General features: G+C 43.7%; 2 pseudogenes; one reads left to right on the top strand and one right to left on the bottom strand.

Moving 5' to 3' along the window:
• The first annotated feature begins 22,938 nt into the window (after nucleotides 1–22,938).
• On the top strand, nucleotides 22,939–23,043 carry LOC121141032 (annotated as a pseudogene).
• A 1,339-nt stretch (nucleotides 23,044–24,382) lies between these two features.
• Nucleotides 24,383–24,487, bottom strand: LOC121141030 (annotated as a pseudogene).
• Nucleotides 24,488–26,688: the final 2,201 nt, after the last annotated feature.

A 26,688-nucleotide genomic window follows, 5' to 3' on the forward strand; every position in this document is an offset into this window, starting at 1 on the left:
GCTTCAGTAACTGATTTGTAGAATAGGACCTGGCATTGGTGGCACATGCTTTTAATCCCAGCACTCAGGAGGCAGAGGCAGGCAGATCTCTGTGAGTTCGAGGCCACCCTGGTCTACAGAGAGAGTGCCAGGATAGGCTCCAAAGCTATAGAGAAAAACCCTGTCTCAAAAAAAAAAAAAAAAAAGAAAGAAAGAAAATGACTGAGTCGTTGAACAATGGCATATGTTCTGAGTAAGTGCAATTTCATCCTGTGCAGACATCATAGTATGCTGCCACAAACCTAGACAGGATAACTATGTATGCACTTAGGCTATGTCATGCAACCTTTTTTCTCCTGGGCTATGAGCCTAGACAGCACATTTTTTTCCACCAAATGCTATAGGAAATTGTAGTGCAAGGGTAAGTGTAAAGGGAAGCCTTCCCACCAGCCTGGTTTTAGAGCCACATGAGTCCCAAAGGAACACACAGAAGGCTATATTAATTATGAAGCTGTTGGCCTTGCTTGTTTCTTACTGGCTAGCTCTGACTTAAGTATTTACCCCATAATTGTTCATCTAAGTATTTCTCTTACCGGAGAAATTTCCGGGCTTCCTACCCCATGGCGATTACATCTCGACTTTCTGTGTTTCTCCTTCCCAGAGTCCTCCTGGACTCCTAGTCCCACCTATCTTGGTCCTTATTAGCCAATAGTGCTTTATTGATATATACACAGGACTTCCCCCATCAGGTAAGTATTCAAGTGTAAATATCCAAAATCAGAAGAGATGGCATGGTGAGTGTCTTAATTTAAGTGATAAATATAGCTGTCTTGGCCTGTGTTCTACTGCTGTGAAAAGACACCCGTGACCACGGCAACTCTTATAAATGAAAGCATCTAATTGGGGCTGGCTAACAGTTCAGAGATTTAGTCCATTGTCATCATAATGGGAAACATGGCAGCATGTAGGCAGAAATGGTGCTGGAGAAGCAGATGAAAGTTCTACATCTGGATCCACAGGCAGCAGGAAGAGAGACACTGGGCCTGGCTTGTATTTCCTGAAACCTCAAAGCTGCCCCCCCACATTTCTTCCGATAAGGCCACACCTCCTAATCCTTTCATATAACGCCACTACCTGGTGACCAACCTTTCTAATATATGAGCCTATAGGGGCCATTCTTGTTCAAAGCACCACAATGACAAAAAGCAACTTGGGAGGAAAGGGATTCTTTTGAGTTATACTTTATAGTCAGTCCATCACTGAGGGTGAAGACAGGCAGGAACCTGGAGGCAGGAACTGAAGCAGATGCTGTGGAGAAATGCTGCTTACTGGCTTGCTCTCCCTGGCTTTCTCAGCCTGCTTCCTTATGCACCTCAGCGCCACCGGCACAGGGATGGCACTGCCCATGTCAGCCATCCTGTCCCTCAGGCATGGAGGTATTTTCCCAATTTAGGTTTCCCACTTCCTAGTTTGTGTCAAATCGACATAACTCACAGTCACAGGAAGCATGCTGACACCTGTGTTCCAGGTGTTCGTCAAAGGTTAGAGGGCACCCACAGGGCTTCCAGGTACTCGTGTCTCATCTTCATAAAACATTGGAGATTAGGGACATGTGGCTTGGCACACGTGACCATTTGCTACAAGAACCCTTCCAAAACAACTAATGTAGGCAAGGGACACAAACGGCCCTGGGCCAAGAAGAGTTAAGACCCTTTGTTCCTCATTTGCTCAGTAGGTTTCCTTAACTGTGTTTGTGTGTTTCCCTTCGTATGTTGATCCTGATTCCTGCCACCCTCCGGTCGGAATTCAAGCACTTGAGTAGAGACAAGGAGGATCAATAGACCAGCCTGAGCTACATGAGATCCTGCCTCAAAAAAATCCAAAAATAATTACATAAAAATGAAAAGACACACATCTGCACATGCACAAGCTCGCTCGTTCTCTGTCTGTCTCTGTCTGTCTGTCTGTCTGTCTGTCTGTCTCTCTCTCTCTCTCTCACACACACACACATTCACGCTCACCACAATCTTACATATTTGAACACTTGATCCCCAGCTGGCAATGCTAGGTTTTTCTCCAACTTGTGGTTCTGGGAATAGAACCAATGATCACAGTATTTACAAAAACACTACCATACAGTTTCATCCTCAGTTCATTTAGAAAATTATTTTAATTTGAGATAGGGTCTTACTAAGTCTAAGCAGGCTTTGAGTCTCTTGTGTCTGCCTCATAACTAGCTAAAATTAGGTGTGCCACCTCACCTGGCCGTTAGTGTTATTTTGGGAGTTATGAGGCCTTTTGACACTGGGCCTACTGGTGGGTACACTTGGAGGATAACAATCCAGCCCCTCCTTCCCACCTGGCTGTCTGTTTTCTTGTCTGTAGAGATGTAGACCAATTGCAGAAGCCCCCACGAGCATAGACCAAACTGTTTCAGCTTCCTTGCTTTCTACGCAGAGATGTGGACCAGTTGCAGAAGTACCCATGAGATCAGACTGAGCTTTCAGCTGCCATATATTTTCTGCATGATGGATTTTCTCACCTGAACCATGAGCCAAAATATTCCTTCCCATCTCAAGCTACCTCTGTCTGGCATTCTGGCAAACAATTCAAGTGGGCTTCTAGAACCAATGGCACTTTAAGGACTATAAGTTGCTTGGCGTGAGCTGGTCACTGGGCTGGATCAGTTGCCTTCTAAGGTTTAAACTTTGGGCTTTTAGGCAACTCTTAATGTATTAAAACAGCTTCCTCCAATGAGTTAAAACAAGTTGACAGGAACTGTTTTGCTTCATGAGCTTTTAACTGTTTTTAACTTTCATGGTAATTACGCTTAAAATATGCTTAATACAAATGCTATCTGCATATCCTCAGCATAGAAACTTCTCTCTACTTTAAATTTTTATTAATATTTTCCTTGAATTTTTAAAAAATGACACAAAGACACATGTTAGCCCAAGGGTCCTCACTGCCACTGCCTGTCACCTCTTCATCTTATTTCCCAGCAGGTCTTCGGGAACAGTGGCATACGTGGCACCACTGTCTCCTGTGATGACAATGCTTTTCCCTAGAATCCCCCACGTTGGGGCTGTTCCAGGTTGATCATTTTGATGAAAAATGCCATGTAGAAAACGCATAATCCAATAACAGACATTTATCATTATAATTGTTGCACACAGCCCATAATTATACGTGCTGAGCTTTTATGAGGCTGGAAGGCAATTGGTCTGTTTGCACCCACACTACCTACACCTAAGCAATGCATTGTACTTCGATGTTAAAACACCAACTGGTAGGAAGCTTTCTGTCACCATGACAAACAAACCTGAGTAAACAACTCAAGAAAAGATCTTGTCTGTGATGACTTAGTTTTGCTGCTTTGGGCTGGTGATGAAGCATGAAGTCAGCTGAAGCAAAGCTGCTAACTCCGCAGTGGACACCAGGTAGGGTGGAACAGAAAGGGGACAGGGACAAGATGCATGTGTCAGAGACACATTCCCCAGTAATGTCCTTCCTCCAACTGGGCTCCATATCCTAATGGCCTACTAAGTGATGAATTCACCAATAGAACATTCCAGTGATGAAGTTGGAACCATCCTCAGACACACCTCATAGTCAACAATAGCCACCCCAATGGCACTTATGCAGTAGAAATATTTATAGCTCCTTTAGAATGTTAGGAGACTACTACTGTAGTTAAGGTTGATTGTTGACCAAAGTGTTCTAATATGGTATATGACTGAGTTTGTCTGTATCCTACTTTTATCTGACCTTTATTTTACTTACAGATACACTTCATCATAAAGTCTCTCCTTTATTTATTATTCCTTCAATGTTATCCAAGTAAATGGCAGTCCAGCCAAAAACTGTATTTTCCTGTGTCCTTCGCTTCTGGATAGTCATGTGACTGCCTGTTAACCAATAGGATATTAGCAGGAGTTTCACTTCTGCATCATCCTTTAAGAGGCCGAAGGAAAGATAAGTGTGTGGATCAATGGTATGGCACACAGTTTGCACAACGAGCATATATAAAGCCCTGGCTTCACTCCTTAGCTTGAAAGGAAAAAGAGGAAGGGAGATAAAGTTATAAAGGGAAGAAATCTGGGAAAGAGATAAGAAAAGACACAAAAAGCCTCTATTAGGGCTTGAAGATTTTGAGTCCAAGACTAGCTTGCTATCTCAAAAGATAGCAAGATTTTGAGTCCAAGGCTAACTTGCTATTTCTAAAAGAAAATAAATGTGGGGGAGATGGGAACCAGACATGTCGCTATGCCCAGCAATCTGAGTTTGATACACATGGTAGGAGGAGAGAACCAACTCCCATAAGTTGTCCTCTGACTTACACACGCATACATAAATAAATGTTTTAGTTTTAAGAAAGAAGGGAGAGAGGGAGGGAGGGAGGGGCAAAAGGAGGGCGGAAGGCATCCGTAAGATGGTTCCTGGCCTTCCTTCCTTCCTGTGTACTGAGATGCAATATGCTGGCAGATTCTGCATATATACACTGCTTAGGGTAACAAACAAGATCTCAGGAGGTATTCTGGGGACCACAGGTGCCACAGCTATCCTGGGGAGTTTACGATTAGTCAGGTAACCTGAAAGCAACATACTCTTCTATCTTACAAACACCATTTCTCAGAGGTCATGGTCATGAAGACATAATCTGGCCTACAACACTTCCTATCTTTAAGTACTCCACATAGTGCTCATGACCTGCCGGGCTTTTACAGCTCAGTTTGATGCATCTATCACATTTCCCATTCACACACCCAGCCTCTCACTCCTGTTGTGCATTCCCACACATCCTTAACATGAGAGATTAAAACCTGCCACTTGAGTCCTGTTGCCCACTCATTGTGAGTCAGTGGCTCTCCACACAGTGTAAACTTGCTCTCTGAGTCCTTCTGCAAAGATTAGCCTGCATAGCAAGATGACACTTGCCTTGAGGGAAGGGACTCTGCTCTTCATTTTCAAGCCCCACCAGGCAGAGCTTAGCACAAGATTGAGTAACTGTTAAGTACCACATAAACACTCCACCTCTATAATTAGTAACTCCATAATTCATCTGGGATACAAATACTGTCACAAATGGTAGGTTGGCATTTTGGTTGTGTAGCCAATCTTCATATGGCAAGATAACCAGCAAGACCAGCCTGTGCTAAGTTCCCAATTCAACAAAGAAGAGGGTACCACGGTAACTCACCAAAAGGGCAGGGACAGTCTCTGGAAGTGTTGGCCCCTGTTCTAGGTGTCTTGATGCCAGATGGCAAATTCTTGCTAGAAGCAATAAAGAATGAACTCTGAGTTTATGGCCCAGAAAGACAGCTCATACCATGGGAACACAGGACAAAGTGTGGCACTCAAACCCAAAGCCACAGGCAAACATTCCAATCTCAACAGATGGTGGATTGAACTCGTGAAAGAACTTAAACCTCATCAAGGACTAGAGCCCACATCTACCAGGCATGGGCTGTATGTAGTGAGCAAGAGAGAGGTGGAAATGTCTTCGTAAAAGAAGAGAAACTTGATCCGAGTGGAAAGGAAGTATGTGAAGCATGAATAGCAAGTCAGGAGAGAGCCTATGTTCCAATTCACAGCTCACAACTCACACAGCTCATTGGTTAGCATTTAAGGAAACAGGTGTGTTAACTCATCTTGGTTCCCTTTCTCTCAGGAGCATCTAGTCCGTTCTTCTCTGTGCATCAAGTTACCTGCCTCCCACCCGACAGAAGTGATGAGGGACTCAGTCTGGCTAGTTAGCACACTATCTTCCTGATTGGTCTAGAACAGGTAGTAAGCAGTAAGTAGTAAGCAGTAAGCAGGTAACCTGCCATCAGAGTCCTTGAGTGGTGGGATAAACTGCATGCAGGGGAAGCTGGCTAAGTCCCTTTTCTGTGGCTGTCAAGACAGTAGATTTAGCGGTGTGCTGAGCCTCACAGCACGTACAGAGAAGATAGCACTAGGAGAATCCTAAGGACTGAGCTTACTGACTTGGGGTCACTGTTGGTGTAGGGGCCAAGGTAGCCACACACTGGCTTCAGTTGCAAAGACGTAGCACTATGAGAGAGCTAAGATCCTAAGATTCCAGCATGTGAGCTGCTGCCTCGTTGGGCTTCCTGTAGGAAATACAAATTCAAAGATGATTAAACCCTTGTGTGTCATCTCCTTCTGTTAACACAGTGGTTAAATTTATTTAACAATGCAACTAGACCACAGGGTCCTCGGACATTTAGTCAAACATTTTTCTTGGTGTCTCTATGAAAGTGTTACCAGTGAGAGTAACACCTAAATTGTTACACTGAATAAAGCAGACAGTTCTCCCTCATACAGACAGATGACACCAAATCAGCTGAAAGCCTGGCCCTCTCACAAGTCAGAGGAAGGTTTGTTTAAGTTCCCATTCATCCTGTTCAATTTCAAACATCATTTTTCCTTGGGTCTTGAGACTAGAGACCTTCCTATTGGAAATCTGGGTCTGTAGCTCACCAATTGACCCTGAAGATCCCAGGGTCATGCCTCCCTTCAAATTAGCACATGCCAAGTCCTTAAAATAGATATCTTCACACACACACACACACACACACACACACACACACACACACACACACTATTGGTTGTGGTTCTCTGAAACACCATGATTAATATCCTTTCAGAATAAAGGGCCTTGTGTGACTCTACTGATCACACACCCTATTCCTATGTTTCCTACTCGTTTGCACGTCTCATACAGAGAGAGAGAGACAGAGAGAGAGACAGAGGGAGAGAGAGAGAGAGAGAGAGAGAGAGAGAGAGAGAGAGAGAGAGAGAGAGAGAGAGAGAGAGAGAGAGAATGATTTGTGGGAAGAACAAATGATCTTAGCTTTTATGAGATTTCGTAATGACTTTCTGCCATTGTAGAGCCTTCATAAGTTTTCTGTATAATAATAATAATGAAGATGTACTGTGAGATAGCTTACAAATTTCATTTGTCCCAAGGCCACACATTGAACATCATGTTGATTTTAAAATATTCATTTTATTTGCTGGAGGAGATAAGAACACAGAAATGAAACAAGACTAAGAGAACTGAGGACTGCTCTTTAAGAGTTTACATGATTCTTTACCCTTTGTTAATTGTACATTGTGTACTGAAAGACCATAAGGCCTCATCCAAAAATCCTTGAGGAGGATGTCAGAGGCAGAATTTAACTTGAATTTTAGGAAAGAAACACAGTCTAATTTAATATACATCTATATGATAGCAATCTATACTAAGACATATTGTTGTGTCTAGTAAAAAATGTGTTTGTGCTGGTTAACCAAAGACTTTAAGTAACATCACGTCAGAGTAGGCAGGATTGTTCTTTCAAATAAGTCCAGGTGAGTTTGGATTTTGCTCCTAAATGAGCTACAAAACTCAGTTTGTTGCACTTTCTGGAGACTTGGGGTTATTGGATTTGAACTTCCAATTCTAATTGCTTGGGCTTTCTAGCCACTCACATTCTCATTCCAATCACTATGAACCATGATGGGGATGTAAAAGGCCAGTGCTCTGGGAGAGCATCCCATGATGCTTTCAAAGCAGAGGAAAGGTCAGGAGAGAGGCTGCGTGCTTGACCTCATACTTAACTGCCTTCCACATCCTTTGACCCATATCACTGCTGCATTAGCCTAGACACAAGTCAGAACCAAGGGTGGGAGACAGAAATCCCCTCAGACCTCTCCTGTTCCTTCATACTCTGCAGCACACCTGCGGAGACTTCCTCCTAAGTCATTCTAGTGGGAATGCAACTACTTTGGGGAGTTTCCTCTAACTTCCTTAAAGCATCAGTCCACTAAGGAAGGAATTATTGTACTTAACCATGAAGACAGTGTCTAGAATTTATTTCAGCATACAACCACACAGGGAATTATTTGGAATCATTAACTTCAAAACATAAATAAACAGTGTATTCACAAGCTACTGGCTCATGTATACTCACTCCAGGGTTTCTTATAATACCTTCAGCCATGTGCTTTGTTAAACCACCATGGACATTCTCGGATGTGTGACTGATATATGGATGTGGTGTGAATTCATCTTCAGATGATGGAGCTTCTACGTACTTAGACATTGCTTCTTGAAGAACTCTGCTCACAGCGGCTTCTGCAAAGCAGTTCCTTCTCATCCATCTTGCAATCACTCCTACTCTCAGAGGTTCAGAATCACCAGTTCTAGAAAAGTCCCAGTAAATTCCTCCCTGTTCTCACAGCTGCAAGGGAAGCCTCTTAGGTCTCCTGAGCGTCCTCTGAACCCTTTTCAACCCTCTTGTGTAATGACAAAGCTCTGGAGAGGCCTGTTCTTCTGAAAGGCAATCTTTTCCACAGCAGGATGCTGTGGACCTTAAACCTAGGTGGAAACCTTAAATGGAGGCAGATCCAAATAAATAATGAAATTCAGGAAATAATTCAGAGCAAATCGATTTTGTAGAAATTTAAGTGATCTAGTATTCTCTAGTAGATGACCAAATGAAATAAATTGAATAGTCAGTTGTACAATAGCAATTTTTCCTTCTATGTTGCTAGTACCTCATTGTGGTAGTATTTGTTAATAAGAATACTCATGTACATAACCTTTCAGTCTTTCTTTCCTTAACAGTGTGCTGGGAGAATGAAGTTGGTCTAAAAGCGTTTGATCTGATAAGCTGTTGGTGAAACTAAATTGGAAAGATATATTATATCTTTGAAAAGGAAATTAGATTACTCATTAATTACTCAACATTATTCACTACTGACTGTGCAATAATGAAAGTCAAATTGAAATCAGGAAACTCCAATGTGAGTCATCCAATTAGACGAGGGTGGAATGTATAAAAGAGTAGAACTAAGCAGTTTTCATGGTTGTTCTTAGGAACTTAACCAGATAGTGTTTAGAATAATGAAGAGTGAGAAGGAATGTAAATTAAACCAGACCACATAAAACCTGGACTTTCACACTGAGCAAGGAGCCTGCATGACTGCACTGGTTAAATAACAGAAGGAGGGGAGAGAAACAAAAAGACTGGGAGGGGAAAAGGAGGGAATGTATTCATCTCAAACTACATGATCCTTCGCTTTATTGAAAGACTTTGTTGAAATTAGTACATCCAGTTGTCTGATATGAAGAATTAGGCATCTAATTTGCAAGAAATGTAACCAGATAAAATGCAGAATTACCAACTAAACTTGAATTTTAAATAACCAACCCCCAATAGTTGATGTATACACTCTTTTCTGGGCTAGCCTCTGCTATTATGATTCATTTCTTCACTTACGGATTCAGTGTGGCTATTTTGAGACCTTGCTCTTTGCAGAAGGGTGTGGCTAGTTTTGACCATGTGGTGATAACTAAACAGCAGAGTCCTGTAGTCTAGGGGACTGATAGAGTTACATAAAAGCCAGTCCCTAAATGTGACAAATATCTTGATTCAAACATTATTCACTGAAGTATAAGTTAACTCAGGATTGGGTCAGAAAATAACTCACAGAGAGTGTTCCTTTGATTAAGCCAAAGAGCCTGAAATGAAGAGAGATACTAATTAGAGGGAATGTCCCATGAAGGGATAACTTGAGAGCAAGGGACACCATGGGACATTTAAGAAACTGAAAGGCTCAATAACATGGTCCAATACCAGGCCAAAGAGCTGAGTGGCACACTGCTGACTGGAAGTGTGTGCCAATCTGGAGAGGCCTTATACACAGCCAGTTCAAACTCCAGGAATGGCAGTAAATGACGGTCACAGTTACAAATCCCTAAGCATACTCTGGCCCAGGAGCAGAGATTAGCCAAAACTGAAAACAGGGCTGTGGTTTAGGACAGGTGTAGACAATAGCCAGATATGAGAACCATATAGAAGACCACTCGAAAGATGTTCTTTAGATGAGTGCAAAATCTTTAAGTCCCTCTCAGACTTTGCTTGGGTATTACATGTATGACAAGGCCCTGTCCTGTTGTCTTAACTTTGCAGGGCATGTTTGCCTCAGTTATTATCAACAAGCCATCTCAACTAGAAGCAGGTGTGTAATAAGGAGCTGTGCAACTGTCTGTGTCAGCATACTTAGCAAAGTATAAATCATTTACCTTCAGTGAGGTATTGGCTTATCTGTGGTTACTTAGAATCAGCCGAGAAAGGGACTAAAGACATAATTAGACTTTGCTTAGCTGCTTGCAAATATAAACTATCAATGCAAAGAGCTCTTATTAATAGAGGAACATGTTCTCATCTTCTCAGGAAGATGAACTAGGTTCAGTCAGGGTGAAAGCAAGACTTCACTACAGAAGCCTGACCTGGAACACCCCAGCATACAGCCCCGTGGACTGTCATCTATCCCCACCATCTTGCAAGTCACCATGAGAATGAGTAGAACACCACAGCATGCAGGAACTTCAACCCTGTGGACTGTGCTCTGTTACCACCCTCTTTCAGGTCATCATGAGGGTGAGTAGAACACCACAGCATGCCGGAATGTTGACCCCTGGACTGTCTTCTGTTCCCACCATCCTTCAGGTCATAGTAAGGATGAGTAGAACACCACAGCATGCCGGAATGTTGACCCCTGGACTGTCTTCCATTCCCACCATCTTTCAAGTCATCATGAGGATGAGTTTTCCAACACATGGGTGTGTCACTGTAGGGTCCTCCCTTCTACAAAGAATAAAGTTTCCAACCTGACATGTAACTCACAGTATTCCCTGACCAAGTTCAGGGCCTTCTTCCCATCCCCCTGTCTTCTAATTTACTCATCCCACAGTTATTCCACTATTTATTCAGACCTTCTGTAAGCAAGTTTAAGGAACATCTGTCTACCTAGAAGACTGTGGAAGACAGCAAGGCCATCCTGAATTCCTCTGCACCTCACACCTACTCTAAGACGGGATCTACCAGAAGCTCTGAAGCCCACCCATAGACACAGAGGGCCTCACAGCAGAGAGGAGCCGCTTGATCTCTGCAGGGGTGGCAGGGCCACTCTCTCTGATTCCCATTCCAGTATAGTGAGAATAGATCTGATAAGCAGAAGGGTCCAGAGGAAGCAGAGGAACACAGTCATAGGAGGGAAGGTCCAATAGGAAGGACATACATCCTTCAGCTATGCCATCCTTCATCCCAAGGCATAAAACTAAGTATAGAAAGCTGGGGACGACCAGACTGACCATTACCAGGAGAAGTGGAAACATACAAGGATCTTAAGAAGCCCTCTCAGAAGAAGATGGAGCGAGGGCCAGAAACAAAGGACCCAGGTAGCTTTAACAACTGAATTCTGTGTCATTCCTCCTGTCTGGCTGCAGCAGGGGCTATTCCCAGGGAAGGCGTTTGCCCCAGTAGTTGGCTGCCTTACAGGTCTCCGCTGGTGCCAGGATGTTCCTCTGTGAGGCTAGACAGTTTCCCATCGCTCAGACCTCACACCAGAGCCTGTATGCTCAGTCCAATGATGGGCCACGCACCAAAGTGGCAAAGTTATATTTACAAATGGCAGGATTTCGTTGGAATTTCTGAAGTAACTAGGAGTCTTGGAGTCCCTTTGAATTGTCCATCATTGTCCGTAAAATGTAACTCATGGGTTGAAGTGATGATTTAGTGGGTACAGTGCTAGCTTACCTCACAAGCATGGACACCTGAATTTGAACCCCTAAAAACTCACATAAAAGCCAGGCATTTTTGTAATGCACTTGAAATTGCAATGCTGTTAGACTAGAGACAGGAGGATATCCTAAGTAAACCCCTGGCCATCGGCATCACCAACTTGTGAGGACTGCTCAGCAGTTAAAGGCATTTGCAGCTCGAAAATACAAATCTGAGGACCTGGTTTGTGTTCCGAGAATATCCATAGAGGTAAGAGAAAACTGATTTCACAACTATGGAAAGTTGTTTCTAGACTCCACTCATCTACCGTGACAGGCACATCTCCATACACAATCTTTGTAACACACAACACACACACACACACACACAAATAGAATTTAATTTTTTGTCAACATTTCACATTAGGATATGATTTCTTGGGTACTTCACATTCCTTGGGAAAAACTGTGAATGTTTGTAAGAAGAAAAAAGAAAGGAAAGAAGGAAGCAAGGAAGAGAAGGAGGAAAGAAGGGAAGGAAGGAGGGAAGGGAAGGGAGGGAAGGAAGAAAGGGAGGAGAAACAGAGAGAGGTGAAAATCTAAAATTCAAGCTGAAATAATGCTGTTTCTCCTTATTTAATCTTTCCAACAAAAGTTGAATTCTAAGAAACTCCTAAGACTAGAGACACAGCTGACTAGTATATCTCTTTCTCACATCTACCATGTGAAGGGCCCTGGGTTTGGACAAAACAAAAACAAAATACAAAATCCTTATGTTGAGTCCTACAGACAATGAAATAGTTATTAAAGTAAGCAAGAGATTAAAATAGCTGTAACCATTCCAGGTACACCATTGGCCATTCCAAAGCCACCAGAGTGCCTTTTCTACACACCAAGTAAATAGCTTCACAAGATCTTGGCCCATGATCTTTCTGTTAGTTAATAGCTTCATGAGATCCTAGTCCATGATCTTTCTGTTTCTGTTAGTTTGGAAAGAATGACTAATCCATCTCGCATACTATTTTTGGAAACTGTTATTTTGGCCAACCTAGAAAAAAATGGACAAAACTAATAATATCTAGCATGGCGTGCTCACAGCTTAAAAAGCCTTTTCCATTTAACCATCACACAGCTCCCACAAATAGAGCTTTGTCCTGAGTCCCATAAGTACGAGGCAAAGCCAGTACAGAACACAGATGCTCTGAGTGGCCTTCGGTCTGAATGGGAACAGGACAGGGCAAACAGGGTAGCAGCTGTAACCAGTGGAATGGCATGGTAAAATCTATTCCTTTCTTAAACATGCTTGTCTTTGAGAATTTCCACCATGCATACAATGTGTTTTGATCAAATATAACCCCTACTACCTCCCCTCCAGCTCTTTCTAGAACCACTGACCATGTACTTTCTTAATTTCTGAGACAAGATCTCACTCACTATGTAGCTTTTGGTGGCTTGGGAATCACTAAGTAGAAGTAGAAGGCTATCCTGAGTGCTGGGATTAAATGCAGACACCATCACACCCAGCATGGACTCTTTCTTAATCCCGTGAGTTCAGTCACCACTCAGTATCTACATGGACGTAGGACTACCCACTGGAGAATATACAACTATCAGGAGGCACAACTTAGAAGGAAACTGACTCACCTTCCCCTAGTAGCCATAAACTGACAATAGTTCCTCAAGGTGGGGCTTTGTAAGCCCTTCCTCTGTCCATACTGTAATTTTAACTGGCTTGATGGTGTACAGGTCTTGTGCATGCAACCATGGCCCCTGTGAGATCATGTGTGCAACACACCTGTCATGTCCTGAAAACAGTGCTTCTTAGCAGTCCTCTGCAACCTCTGACTCGTGCTTTCTTCCACCTGCTCCTTTGTAAAACTCCCAAGCCTCAGGAGAAGAGGATGTCATATAGATGCCCCAGTCAGGGCTTAGCAGGCAAAGTCTATTTCTTATTCTTGTGACAGCAGCATGGGTTGATGGGCTGGAGATTCTGCTCCATGAAGTCACACAAAGATTCACCTTCCCTTTACCCGAGTATTGATACCTTCCACACATGGCATCCAATGCACTGGGGAATGGCAGAGAGTAAAGGGTTACGTTTGGTGGAATTTGGGGTCATGTCTGGCCTATATCTCTATCCAGTTCCCTTTAAAATAATATAGTCTCATTCAGGTCAAGATGTCATTCAGCAGTCTGGCCAGGCCCAACACCCTCGGAAAAGTAGACTGCAGAGTTTTGTCTCTCAAGACTTGGTTTATCAGGCTCGGGTTCCTTCTGCCATGGACCATGTTAAACAGAATCTGGAAGTTATTTTCCTTCCATGCAGCTTCTTTTTGGTCCTCTCAATCCAAGAACTGATGCTTTATGCCTGTGCTTTCTCTCTCCTCAAAGGTGGCTTTTGGGTATATACTCATTTCTTGTTTTCTTTATCCTCTGTGTCCTTCTTTTCTCATCACAAAACAGATGCCGGTTGAAAACAGAACTATACTATTGTCCCAGTACAGGGAGGTCTGTTCCCTCTGCCCTCCTTCGTTAAAGCTTCGCTTCCATCAAAACAAACTCAGTTCTGCTCACACTGATGGAGCCTCATTATGTGTAAGTGGAGTACTTGTTGGCAGTTGGGAGAACAGAGAGGACAGTGTGCTATGAGGGACAGAATTGGTACAAGTGGTATGGTGTGAGTATCATAGGAATGCTAAATTCCTTGATTATCATTTTATGATAATGTAAGAGATCGTCATTGTCCACAATAAAAAGCATCCCGAACTCTTGAGGAATAAAGGAGTGTGATATCCTTAAAGTCATTCTCAAATGTTTCAGAAAACAATAGCTCTGTGTTGAATTATAGATATGGACATAGACACATTCACAGAAAGAGAGGGAGAACAGAGGGAGGGAGAGGGGGAGAAATTTTTAAGCAAACATGGTAAAATATTGGTAGCAGCTTACCTGTGCTGGCTTGGGCTGCTGTAACACAATACCAGAGACCAGCATTACTACAACAGGCATCCACTTTCCACAGTCATGGAGAACGGCATCCGGGTGAAGGTAAGCCTCCCAGGTTCTGGTAGGAATTATTCCTGGCTTGCAGCTGGCTGCTTTCTCATAGTGCTCATGCCTCATTGGTAGCAAAAGCTCTCTACTGGGTTCTCATAAGAACATCAGAAAGATGAAAGTTTTCAAGGTAGAATGAATAAGGTGATGAGGATATCAACAGTATTACTATAAAAAAACAACAAAGATCTGGTAAGGATGTTACTATTTGGATCTGGATTACCTCACTCAGGGTGATTTTTTTTTCTAGTTCCATTTGCCTTCAAATTTCTGATGTCATTGTTTTTAACAGTTGAGTAATACTCCATTGTATAAATATACTACATTTCTTTATCCATTCTTCAGTTGAGGGGCATCTAGGTTGTTTCCAGGTTCTGGCTATTACGAACAACGCTGCTATGAACATGGTTGAGCAAGTGCCCTTGTGATATGATTGAGCATCCTTTGGGCATACGCCAAAGAGTGGTATAGCTGTGTCCTGAGGTAGAGTGATTCCCAATTTTCTGAGAAACTTCCATATTGATTTCCAAATTGAATGTACAAATTTATACTCCCAGAAGAAGCAGGAGTGTTCCCCTTGTTCCACATCCTCTCCAGCATGAGCTGTCACTTGTGTTATTGATTTTAGTCATTCTAAAAGGTGAAAATGGACTCTCAGAGACATTTTAGTTTACATCTCCCTGATGACTTAGGATATTTAACATTTCTTTAAGTGTTCCTCTGCCATTTGAGATTCTCCTGTTGAGAATTCTCAGTTTAGATCTGTAGCCCATTTTTAAAATTGTATTATTTGGGTTTTTTGATATCTAGTTTCTTGAATTGTTTATATATTTTACTCACTCATAAGCGGATATTAGCTGTAAAGAGTAAGATAACCATACCCAGAGAGGCTAGGTAACAAGAAGGGCCTAAGGAGGAACACATGGATCTCCCTGAGGAGGATAAATAAAAGAGGTCTCTTGGGTGGACTGGGGGTAGGTGGGCATGGGAAATGGGAAAATCAGATAGGGCATGGATGGAGGGGGAGAGTACTGAAAGAGATGACTGGAAACAGGGGGTGTGTTTTGAGGTCAAGTAGACACCTTATACAAGGGAAACTCCCATGGATCCACAAGGATGACCCTAAGACCACTAGCAATAGTGGATACATAGATAGAACTGGCCTTGTCTTGCAATCAGATTGGCAACTGCCCCAATTGTCATCAGAGAGCCTTCATTCAGTAACTGATGGAAACAGATGCAGAGACACAGAGACAAACATTAGACAGAGCTCATGGAATCCTGGTGAAGAGAGAAAGGACAGATTGTAGGATCCAGAGAGGACAGGGACATCATGAGAAAACACACAGAAACAACTAACCTGGCTCATAGGAACTCACGGAGTCTGAATCAACAACTTGGGAGCCTGCCTGGGACCAACCTAGGCCATCTACATACATGTGACAGTTGTATAGCTTGGTCAACTTGTGGGATTCCTAACAATGGGAGCAGGGGCTGGCCCTAAAGCTTTGGCTGGTCCTTGAGATCCTGTTCCATACACTGGATTGTCTTGTCCAGCCTTGTTACAAGGAGAGGTGCTTACAGCAACTTGATATATCAGCTTTGTTGATGCCCATGGGAAGTCTTCCCCTTGCTGAACAGAAACAAAGGAGGAGTGGATGGGGGGGCTGGGGGAGAAGGTAGGAGGAGTGGAAGGAGAGCAGAGAGGGAAAACTGCAGCTGGGATGTCAAATAAATTAATTACATTTAAGAAACATAAATGGAAAAAAGGAATGTACTATTTGTACCGTGGCATTGAGCATTCATCATAAACTAATAAATTTAATCTTAACAACAATCCTAAACCTCTTAGATAGACTTTCAGCAATGCCACTCTCTGTAAGCCCCTGTCAGGTATCTCCTTCTCTGAGGAGGATGACCTCACCTAATGTCACAGGCAGAGCAACTCAAGTGCAGAACTGACTGATGTGGTATTTATAGGCTCTGCCTCTTGCCAAGTTCATGCCAGCCCTGAAAAGCCCTCCCTTTCCCCCACCACTTTCAAATCTCCCAGTAAGGTGGTCTCAGCCCAGGCCTTCCTGATGGTTCCACTTCTTCATCTGCCCAACTGGGCTGTTTCCTTCCCTTGCCCAGGGTGGTTGGCAAGAACATGCTCCAGAAGTCTCTGACACACTAGCCTGCCTCTGGGTGTGCTTCCTAAGGAACCAGACTGGGTCAACCACCAAATCTCTTCTATCATTGAGACTCATCGGTTACTCTTTGCCATAACAGGCCTGAATAGACCGACAACTGCCTCTGCTACTAACTGGATACAGTGTGGATGTGTTAGCCAAGTCTCATAGGCTGAAACAAATCCCTGTTGTGAAATGTGAGAGACTGGCAGTGTTAGGGACAAAGGATCTGATAGGGGATTTGAAATTGATAAAGTCATCATGGTGAAGCTCCTAAGATTGAGTACCAAGACAGACCAGAAAATGCACACACATGTACACGTACATGCATACACATACACAGGCACATATGTATTTGCTCATGCTCTTTGTCCTTTGCACCATGTGGTGCTTGACCTTAGCCTTGGTTACTAGATTTATAGAGGTATCTGTGTATCTTTGAGGGCATTTCTGGAATGGCCACGAGGGACAGTGGTGGAGGAGAGCTGCTTTGATCATGGGGCCACATACCAACAGGGCTGGCAGCCTGGGCACAAAAGAAGCTGGAGAAAGGCAGTGTCAGCACCTGAGGCCACTTCTTTCTCTGTGCTCCTGTCTTGCTGTCATCCTCTCCCATCTAGCCTCTTCAGTCCTTCAGGTGACTCAGGAACAGTGGCTCTCCACAACGCCAGACTGGAACTGGGAGATGTCCCACTTGGGTTTAGACCACAGTTCTCTGCCTTTTCAGTGAGAAGACAGCCATTACCCAACCTGTCAGGTACTCCGATGCTTACAAACCCCCTTATGTGAAATCTGTATATAATCTACTGATTCTTCAAGAGAGAATCCTGCCTGACTCACACTGTGATAGTCTGTGCCACCTCAGGACATTTAGCCAAAAGGCCAAGAAATACCATGTCAGGACTCTTGAGGCCAGAAGACCATCACCAAATGCAGGCCCTTGATGCTGCAGAGATAAACACCCTTTCTTTATAAAGTTAGGTTGGCATAGCTGCTGTAATACTGAAACCAGAATAATGAAACTTCACAGGACCAATTCATCATCTCCCAATTCACAGTATCAGTGTCATGCCACTAATGAGGAAACAAAACACACCAGGTCATTCTAAAGAGAGGGATGCTGTCCCTGGGACTTTGGGAGTTCAGCTCTATGCTCAGACAATATACTTTTTATTAGGGGTTTAAAGTGGTTTACGTTCCTTTCGAAGGAGTGCTAGAAGCTATGGTGTTTTCTATGCTTTGACAACTAAAACTAATCAAGGTCCTAAGTTATGGGAAGACCAGGCATGGAGAGGTAACATGGGAAAAGTCACATATTTAAACACCTTTCTGTGTCATTTTGACATTTCAGAAGATGCTGACTTCTACTTTTCCAATACAAATGAACAAAAACAACAAGAAATGTAAAAATAAAATAGAGTTCATGCCTCATTATTCTTCTAGATTATTCCTCACTGTGCTTCTAAGTTTGCCTTGAACTTCCAGTCCTTCTGCCTTTGGAACACTGAGATCAAAGGCATGTGCCATCCCACCCAGCTTCCTGCCTCTTTGATGTCATAGAATCTTGGGAGCACAGGTGTGCACCCACTAACTCTATACCTCAGGTTATTACCCAGTCCCTGCTTTCTGCCACTGTCACTGTCAACACAAATCTAAGTGGGTATTGCGGTGGTTTGAATAGGAACAGCCCCCATACTATGAGTCTATGTTTATGTTTTCGTGCTTGGCCCATAGGGAGTGGCACTATTAAGAGGCGTGACCTTGCTGGAGTAGGTATGGTCTTGTTGGAGGAAGTGTGTCACTGTGGGGGTGTGCTTTGAGGTCTTACATACGCTCAAACTACTTCTAGCATGGCACACAGCCTCCTCCTGCTGTAAGCAGATCATGATGTAGAACTCTCAGCTCCTTCTCCAGCACTGTGCCTGCCTGCTGCCTTGTATCCCACCGTGATGACAATGAACTAAACCTCTGAAACTATAAGCCAGCCCCAATTAAATGTTTTCCTTTCTAAGAGTTTCTGTGGTCATGGTATCTCTTCACAGCCATAAAACCCTAACTATGGCAGGTGTTGATCCATCTCAGGATGTTTCTGGGTGTGTTATGCTGGCAACACAAAGAACAAACACTCTCCTACAGTCAAACCACAGCAGATCCTCCTAGACTCATGCCAACTCTTGGAACAGTGTCCCCTTCCCTGGCCTGTATTTTTCAGCACCACTTCCCAGAGCTATTTGTCGTATTTTGTAACTTCCCCCAACCCTCTCTAGTTATGCTTCTAGTGAAATCTTTAATGATGCTCTACCTTTCCCGGGAGTCAGTTGTAATAGCAGCACAGTGTTCATACTGACTTGTTTTGTGTGTCAAATTCACACAAGCTAGAGTCACCAGAGAGGAAGGAGCCTCAGTTGAGGAAATACCAAGATGAGATCTAGCTGTAAGGCATTTTCTCAATTAGTGACCCAGCCCATTGTGGGTGGTGTTGTCCCTGGGCTGCTGGTCCTGGGTTCTATAAGGTGGGTTGAGCAAGCCAGGGGAAGCAAGCCAGTAAGCAGCATCTTTCCATGGCCTCTGCATCAACAACTCCTATTTCAGGGGATCCTGCCCTGTTTAGTTCCTGTCCTGACTTCTTTCAATGAAAAACAACAATGCTGAAGTGTAGGCCACATAAACCCTTCTTCCCAACATTCTTTTTGGTCATGGTGTTTTTGTCACAGCAATAGAAACCCTAACTAAGACAGTGCTGCTCTCTGCCTGCTTTGGACTCCTTGTCACTCCGGGCACAATTGGCAACTCTCACCTTGGTTCTCCCTTGGCATCTTCCATTCATCACTTTTCCAGCTCAAGTTTTTAAAAGTTACATTAGTAAAAACATATGTTTGGAAAATGAACCTGAAGCAGGCAAAAGAACACAAAACCGGCAAGTACCAAGCCCTTTTGCCATTTGGAAGCCCGTTAGTGGTGCTCACTGTGTTGTTCTCTTTCTGAACATTTTGTATTTTTTTAATGAGCACACAGGATTTAGATAAAACTGTAGCACTTTTGAACAAAGTGTGTTTTAGTGATTCTCCTTCCATCTCAACTCCCTAACCCCTTGCTATCTCTGATTCTCCCTCCTTCAGCCTCCACTTCCTGTCTCTTTTCTTCATTTTCCATGTCCCACGCGTCCTTTGTCCAGCCTTCATCCTTCCTCATGACCTACTTCTCTGTCTCTCTTGATATCCTATCTCATTTTTTAGGCTTTGCTTACACTTACACTTACACACACACACACACACACACACACACACACACACACGACAGGCTGGCATACACATATCAGGAAGAAGTAGTTTTGGTCTGTGTATTGGTCACTTTGTTTAACATTATAATTTTCTTACTCATCAGTCTCCTTATAAGTTTTGTGACTTCATTTTTCTTTGCAACTGAGTAAAATCCTATTTTGTTCATGTACTACATTTTTGTTACCCATTCATCTGTTGGAGATATTTAGGCCATTTTCATTCTCTTATCACCTTCCGTAGAAAAGTGATCAACGTGAATGTGCAAGTGTCTCTGTGACAAGTATGGAGCTCTTGGGGCTTACGCCCAGGAGTGGTACAGCCAGGTCACGTGGTAGTTCTATTTTTATGTGTTTAAGTGTCTTGACTGCATGTATGTCTGTGTAGTACCTGTGTCTCTTGCCCACAGAGGCCAGAAAAGGGCACAAGATCCTATGCTGTCTAGTCTTTTGTCAACTTAAGTCCGGTTGCAGGAGAAGACCCCTGCGTATTGTGGATGCCAGTGCCATGAGACACTGCCAGGAACAGTAACAGCAGTGGAGTGGAGTCAGCTGGCGTCCAGAGGACAAGCTGTGTGCACTGCAGTGGGCAGAGCTGGAAAAGGGACCCAAGCTCCTTGGAGGAGGATGGGAGATTGTGAGTGGATCTCAGACAATCGGACGTTGAGTCATTTATGCTGTGGGGGTTTGTTTTGCTTCATTCTGATGGTGACTGTCTGGGTTCTCCCGTCTTGAAGAAGGTATTTATTTAAATTTGATTTTTACAGGCTCCCACGGCTGAAAGGCTGAACTTTTAAGAGCTATTTTGGAATTTTAGCGAGATCGGATATTTAAAGAGATTGAAAATTTGATGTGTTTGCCACCTCAGGGCTTTGAACCTAGGGCCTCACGTATGATTCTCCACACAGTTTGCCAGACTGGCCTTTAACTGCAGTCCTCCTGCATCAGCTCACTGAGTAGACACTGTGCCCAGCAAACTACCACTCCATACTTTCAGAATATGGGCAGGCTTTAATTTATAGTACAGTTTGGGGTTTAGAGAAAACTGAGAACATATTACAAGGTCCCTCCTAGTGAGAACTTCTCTCATTTTTCCTGTACTACTGAAATCTTGCTTGGGTGTGGTGCGTGCATTCAAACAATGAGCCAATACTGGTTCATTCTCAAGCTGTACATTCTGTGCGTCCTGCCAAATTCAATAATATGCCTGTAATCACAATAGCTTCATTGCACTAAACATCACCTGTCCCAAAACCTTCACACCTGGCAACCCTTTTGCTTCGGCCTTTCTGGGAATGCCATATAGTGAGTGACAAGTATGGTATATGTAACCTTTTGAGACTTAGTGCTTCCACTGACCACAATTTACACTTAAAATCTTCTGTGTATTTTCATGGATCTAATTCCTTGTTAATCCACACAAACGTTCTTCCATGTCCTTACGTAGATGTCTATGCTTTTCTCTTTGGTGGTCACCAAAGTATTCCACAGTGTAATTGCACAAATGTGCTTACGTTTTCCTTCCTGACAGACATGTGCAGTCTTTTACTGTTGTTGTTTGTTTTATTGCTGTTGTTACAGTAAAGTATTGTAGCCAATAGAGTTATTACTGCTGTGCCCATAAAGAGAGCCCAGTTCTAGGACTTACGAGTTGGCGGTGACTTGGAACAAGATGAGCGGGGCCCCATGACCGTGTCAGGGGAGTGGAGGAGTAGGGGTAGGGAAGAGGGGATGGAAGGGAGCACAGAGGAGATGGAGTTTAAAATGAGCTTTGAGAGGTGGGCAGAGACTGGGAGGACTGGACTCTTAGGAGAAGTTAATATGGAGGTGTTTCTGGCAACCTGGTTCAAAGCCTAGGAGCTGTGATGTTACTCTGACTACGGAAGGGCTCCCCATCTGACCCGCCTCAGCCCTAGGAAGCATGTCTGAAGGTCCACCTCATCAGTGCAGTGCTTTCTTAGAACAAGGCAGGTGTGTACAGGTGGCTCCTTTGGTGACAAAGGCCAGATACGATTTCTTGGCATGCTTATGTCAAACCTGGTTTTTATCTGTGGAAATCAAGCAAATACTGAAGTACCAAAGTACTCTAGAATGACCACTTGGCATGCAGTCCTTACGTTTTCCATCTTCTCTGGTTCATAGTCACCCCTTTATCATTTCTAACACCACGTGTCCTTGAACTCAGTCACATTTTGGGACTTTGGTTTCTCTGCTGTCCTCTACCCCCCACCCCCCACGTAGCAGACACTTGCTGGCTGCTGCTGAGTGAAGAGATTTTTGTGAGAAGGCACACCCATCTTCCGACTGTCACCCAGAAGCAAGGGTTCAGAAGCAGATGGTTTATTTGGGAACTGATCCAAAGACACCAGCAGGGAGATGGAAGGCAGGTGAGGCAGCGAGGGAAGGCACACAAGATGGTATTCTCTGTGGGCTACTCGAGCCTAGGCTCCCAGGGTAACTCTGGGAAATAGTAGAAATATGGCTCCGGATGGCTGTGGCCTGGGGAGAGGAGACAGGAGTTGTTCCTAGGTGCGGTCATGTGTGACACTGCTGACAGCTACTCCTGGGCGATCAGAACTTCCTTCAGCCAGACACACAGAAGGAAGGGTCAACATTCTACAATTCCAGAAAATTACCTGTGGTGAATGTGTAGATGCTGGAAGGTGAGAGACGGCCAGAGCTCTATGGTATGGGAATTCTGAAGGCTGTGGTGAGGTTCGCGCCACCTTGCAGAAAAACATGTCCTCAGGAGTCCTTGCCCCTCTTCGTAGCGCCTCATGCAACTCAGTAGAACAAAGAGCACATGTCAAGGTCAAGGATGGTACTCCCGGCAGGCCCTCTGACTATGAACTCTCTTCATCAGCCTTTCACGGTCAGAGTCTCTTCCACCTGTTTCAAAGGAGAACACTTGACAAAAGACCTGAAAGGCAGGTGTAAAAGTGAATCTTCTTTTGCAACCCAGAGCTCAGTGTTCACCATTAGTTTTGATACATATAAGAAGGAACACGATATCAGCCCCCTCATCCCCTAAACACATTAGTCTTAATTTGTTAATATGCACTCTGAACTTAGAAAGGGCCTCTAAGATACTAGACTGTGATCATGGGACTGTGAAGTTCCTTTTCTGTCGGGCATACCAGGCAGAGTATGGATGTGTTGGAACACGATGTCTTTCTCAGGCAATGATGGGGAGCAGGCTGTCTGATGGCACCCATGCTGAAGAATGTCCTGGGTTGACAGTGATACTATCCCAACAGATGCTTGGTTGAAGGTCGTCACAAAGGTTTATATTGGGGTACAGTAAAATGCAGCCAAGCAAGTACCCTCTTTGGGCAGTTCTTTTATTATAAATCCTGTACCTCAATTAACTTCCCTAATTGTGTGTGTGTGTGTGTGTGTGTGTGTGTGTGTGTGTGTGTGTGCATGATCTGAGGTCAGTGGACAACTTTATGCAGTGAGTTTTCTCCTTTCACCTTATATTGGTTCCAAGGATTGCACTTAGATTGTCAAGCTTATGTGACAAATACCTTTATTTGCTGAGCCATCTGATCAAACCCTAGAACTTTTTTTTAATCACTAACAGGAAAAAAAACAAGTAGAACAGTGATTAAAAAAATAAGAAATATCATTGGTGCTTGAACAACAAATGTGTTGAGTTTAAACATCTCATTAATACACTAATATGTGGTAAGTGCTTTCTTTGTTTGGGGCTTTGAAGGAGTCCAGGCTAGCCTGGGGGTACCATGGTACCTCAGAACTGTGCCTGAGTCTTTGGGCTCTCCAAAAAGGTGGGAGCTGGTACCTAGCATGCTCCCACTGTCAAGGGAAGTGACAAATGAAGACAGCTTTTTTTTTTTTTTAGAAACAAAAAATGATGGCATATGTGCTTTTTCCCCCTAAGGAGGAGTACAGCAGATGGGACACAGGCCATCTTCTCAATTATTTTATTACTTGGGTTGTTAGCAATGTTTGTTCCTTCTCAGAATAGGGACATAGGACTTTAATGACATTGGACAGTTGTGTGTTGGGCGGAGGGTGTTAGAGTGTGTTTATCTGTGTGAAAAAAAGTCGTGTGTGTGAACATGTGACAGTGTGTGAGAAATGTCTGGGAGAGAGCTAGAGAGGGACAGCGAGGTTTTTAACTAGTGATCCTGTAACTGAGATGTTCAGAGACTAATATGGGCTCCAAGTATAGCTGGATGTAAGCACTAAAGAGGTCATGTGGGGTCTCCCTCTATCCTCAACTCAACTTGCCATGTAGACCAGGTTGGCCTCAAACCAACAAAGATTCCCCTACCTCTGCCTCCTGACTGCTGGACTTAAATGTGTGGGCCACCTTTCCCATCTCATGTTCCTTCTTGTATCTATCAAAACTAATGGTGAACACTGAGCTCTGGGTTGCAAAAGAGGATTCATTTTTACACCTGCCTGTCAGGCCTTTTGTCAAGTGTTCTCTTTTGAAACTGGTGGTGGAGACAGTTTAACCCAAATAATAAGGATTGAAGAAGAAGGAAGGCTTTACAAAGTCGATGTGGGTGCTGTCCTCAGGTAGAGGAGTGAGTTCTGATCTCACCTGAGGGAATGCCTAGGGCCCCTGCCTAGTTACAAATCAGATGGCCTCAGTATGAAGGCAGAAATGCTTTCTGTAATTAACTCTGACTTTCGTAGGATTCAGGTGTTTTGGCCTGGCCGGGTACACTTACAGAAGGTGGATACGGCAATGCCTCTCACTAAATCCCAGGTGACCACAGTACCCCTTTGCTACTCCTTGATCAGGCACAAACCCAGGTTTCTTTCCTAAGTCCCCCAGAATAACTTCCCAGTCTCGCTCCATGGGGGCAGTCCCTGTCTCCTCTCTTCTATGAAGACATTTCCAATGCCCTCAGTCTAGCCACAGGTGCAATTTCAGCCTATCTTACTTCTGTTTCTCAGCCAGAACTCAGTTCAAATTCTTATTCTGGACCACTTAAAAGTATTGTGTCCTTCCTTTCTCCTAACTTGTTAAAGATATCTTTCGTCTACCCCCACATGTGACCCTGGTATGTGACCCTGGCGTAGTGTCTCCAGAAGTGACTAGAGCCCTTCTCTGGCTCCAGCGCCCGCTCTTGACTTGACTTTTGAGCTCTGTCTGCTACAGAATATTGGAAAACTTCTCTGCCCTCTTTCGATGCCTGGAGCAGACAACAGCCCTGGCCTCTATAGTCATTTCCTTTCTGGACCTAACTGAAGGGACCAGAAACACAGAACCAGGCACTGACCCACCCGTGCTGAGAAAACACCTGAGCCCAGGAAACTGTGTGGTAGATCCCCTGAGACAGGACATGGCACTCAACTAGGCTCACACAAGTCAGGTGGACAAAGCCATCCTCACAGGCTTGGATCAGCTGTGCCTGAGTTTACCTACCCCCAGCTTGCTGTGGACTCTGTTTACTGCTGTATAAACACAACAAATAATGAGCCTTTTTGAAACTCAGTCTTCTTACCAGTTAAATGAGACTAATAATAATTCTACATAGGGTTAATGAAAGGATTAGGTAGCAAGACAATAGAACTTCTGGATGCTAATTAAGTGTGAAATCTTGTACTTAGACCTGGATGGTGTGGAGGAGTGGCGGTGGAGGAGGGGAAGGGAGAGATTGATTGAGTTAGGCTAATCACCTGAGAGATGCTGATTACCTATGCATCTGCATAGCACACCGAGAATACTCAAGAACTATTACACTAAAAGAGAAAAACAGTAAAGCATTGAAACCCAATAGATGGATCAATAGTTCTTCCAGGTCACAAAAGGCTAGTTACTTATATTTAACTTTGTAGGTTTGGTAGGGTTACAACCTACAGTAGAAATTCAAGTTTGCAAAGGAGAAGATGGTCCAATTACATTTAACTAGAAGGACATGACTTCTTTAAGGGTTGGGGAACATTTTAGTGGTGCCTGTATTTTTGAGATGCTATTTCCAAATCTATGAGCATTTCATTTTTAAAGTGATCACTTTCAAAATCCAGTTTCCCCCTTAAGTTTGATAGACAGCCTGATAGCAGGAGCTGAATTGTTTAAAGCCTACACTGAACACGGTGTACTCATAATCAGTGAGCTAAGACCTGCAGGCCAAATACAGCCTATTGGCTGTTTACATAAATAAAGTTTTTTAGAACATAGACATGCCCATTCCCTTATACGTTTCTCAGGACTTTTAAATGTAAATGATAGAGTGGTGGGAACAGAGATTACATAGCCTGAAAAGTACAACACACTTGCCATCGTGGGGTTGGAGAGATGGTTAATTCGGTGGTTGAGCGTGCTTGCTATTTTTCTAGTAAACCTTAGAGCAGTTTCCCCCATGCATGTCCTGTGGCCCATCACCACCTGGAGCTCCAACTCCCAAGGACCTCAAACTCCCCTTAGCCTCTAAGGATACCTGCATATGTGTGGCATACACTCACACAGACTCATAAGCTTAAATACTAAAAACAAATCTTTAGCTTTGGGTGCTGGCATTTGCTTTGATCCCAGCAGTCAGGGGGCATGGGTAGGTGGACCTTTGTGAGTCTGAGGCCAGCCTGGTCTATATGGTAAGTTCTAGGTCATCTTAGGCTTTGCAGTGAAACCCTATCTCAGTAATTACAGTAAAATAAAAATCTTTTTTAAAATG

The sequence above is a fragment of the Mesocricetus auratus genome, unplaced genomic scaffold (genome assembly GCF_017639785.1).
Source record: "Mesocricetus auratus isolate SY011 unplaced genomic scaffold, BCM_Maur_2.0 Super-Scaffold_100006, whole genome shotgun sequence".
Classification (NCBI taxonomy): domain Eukaryota; kingdom Metazoa; phylum Chordata; class Mammalia; order Rodentia; family Cricetidae; genus Mesocricetus; species Mesocricetus auratus.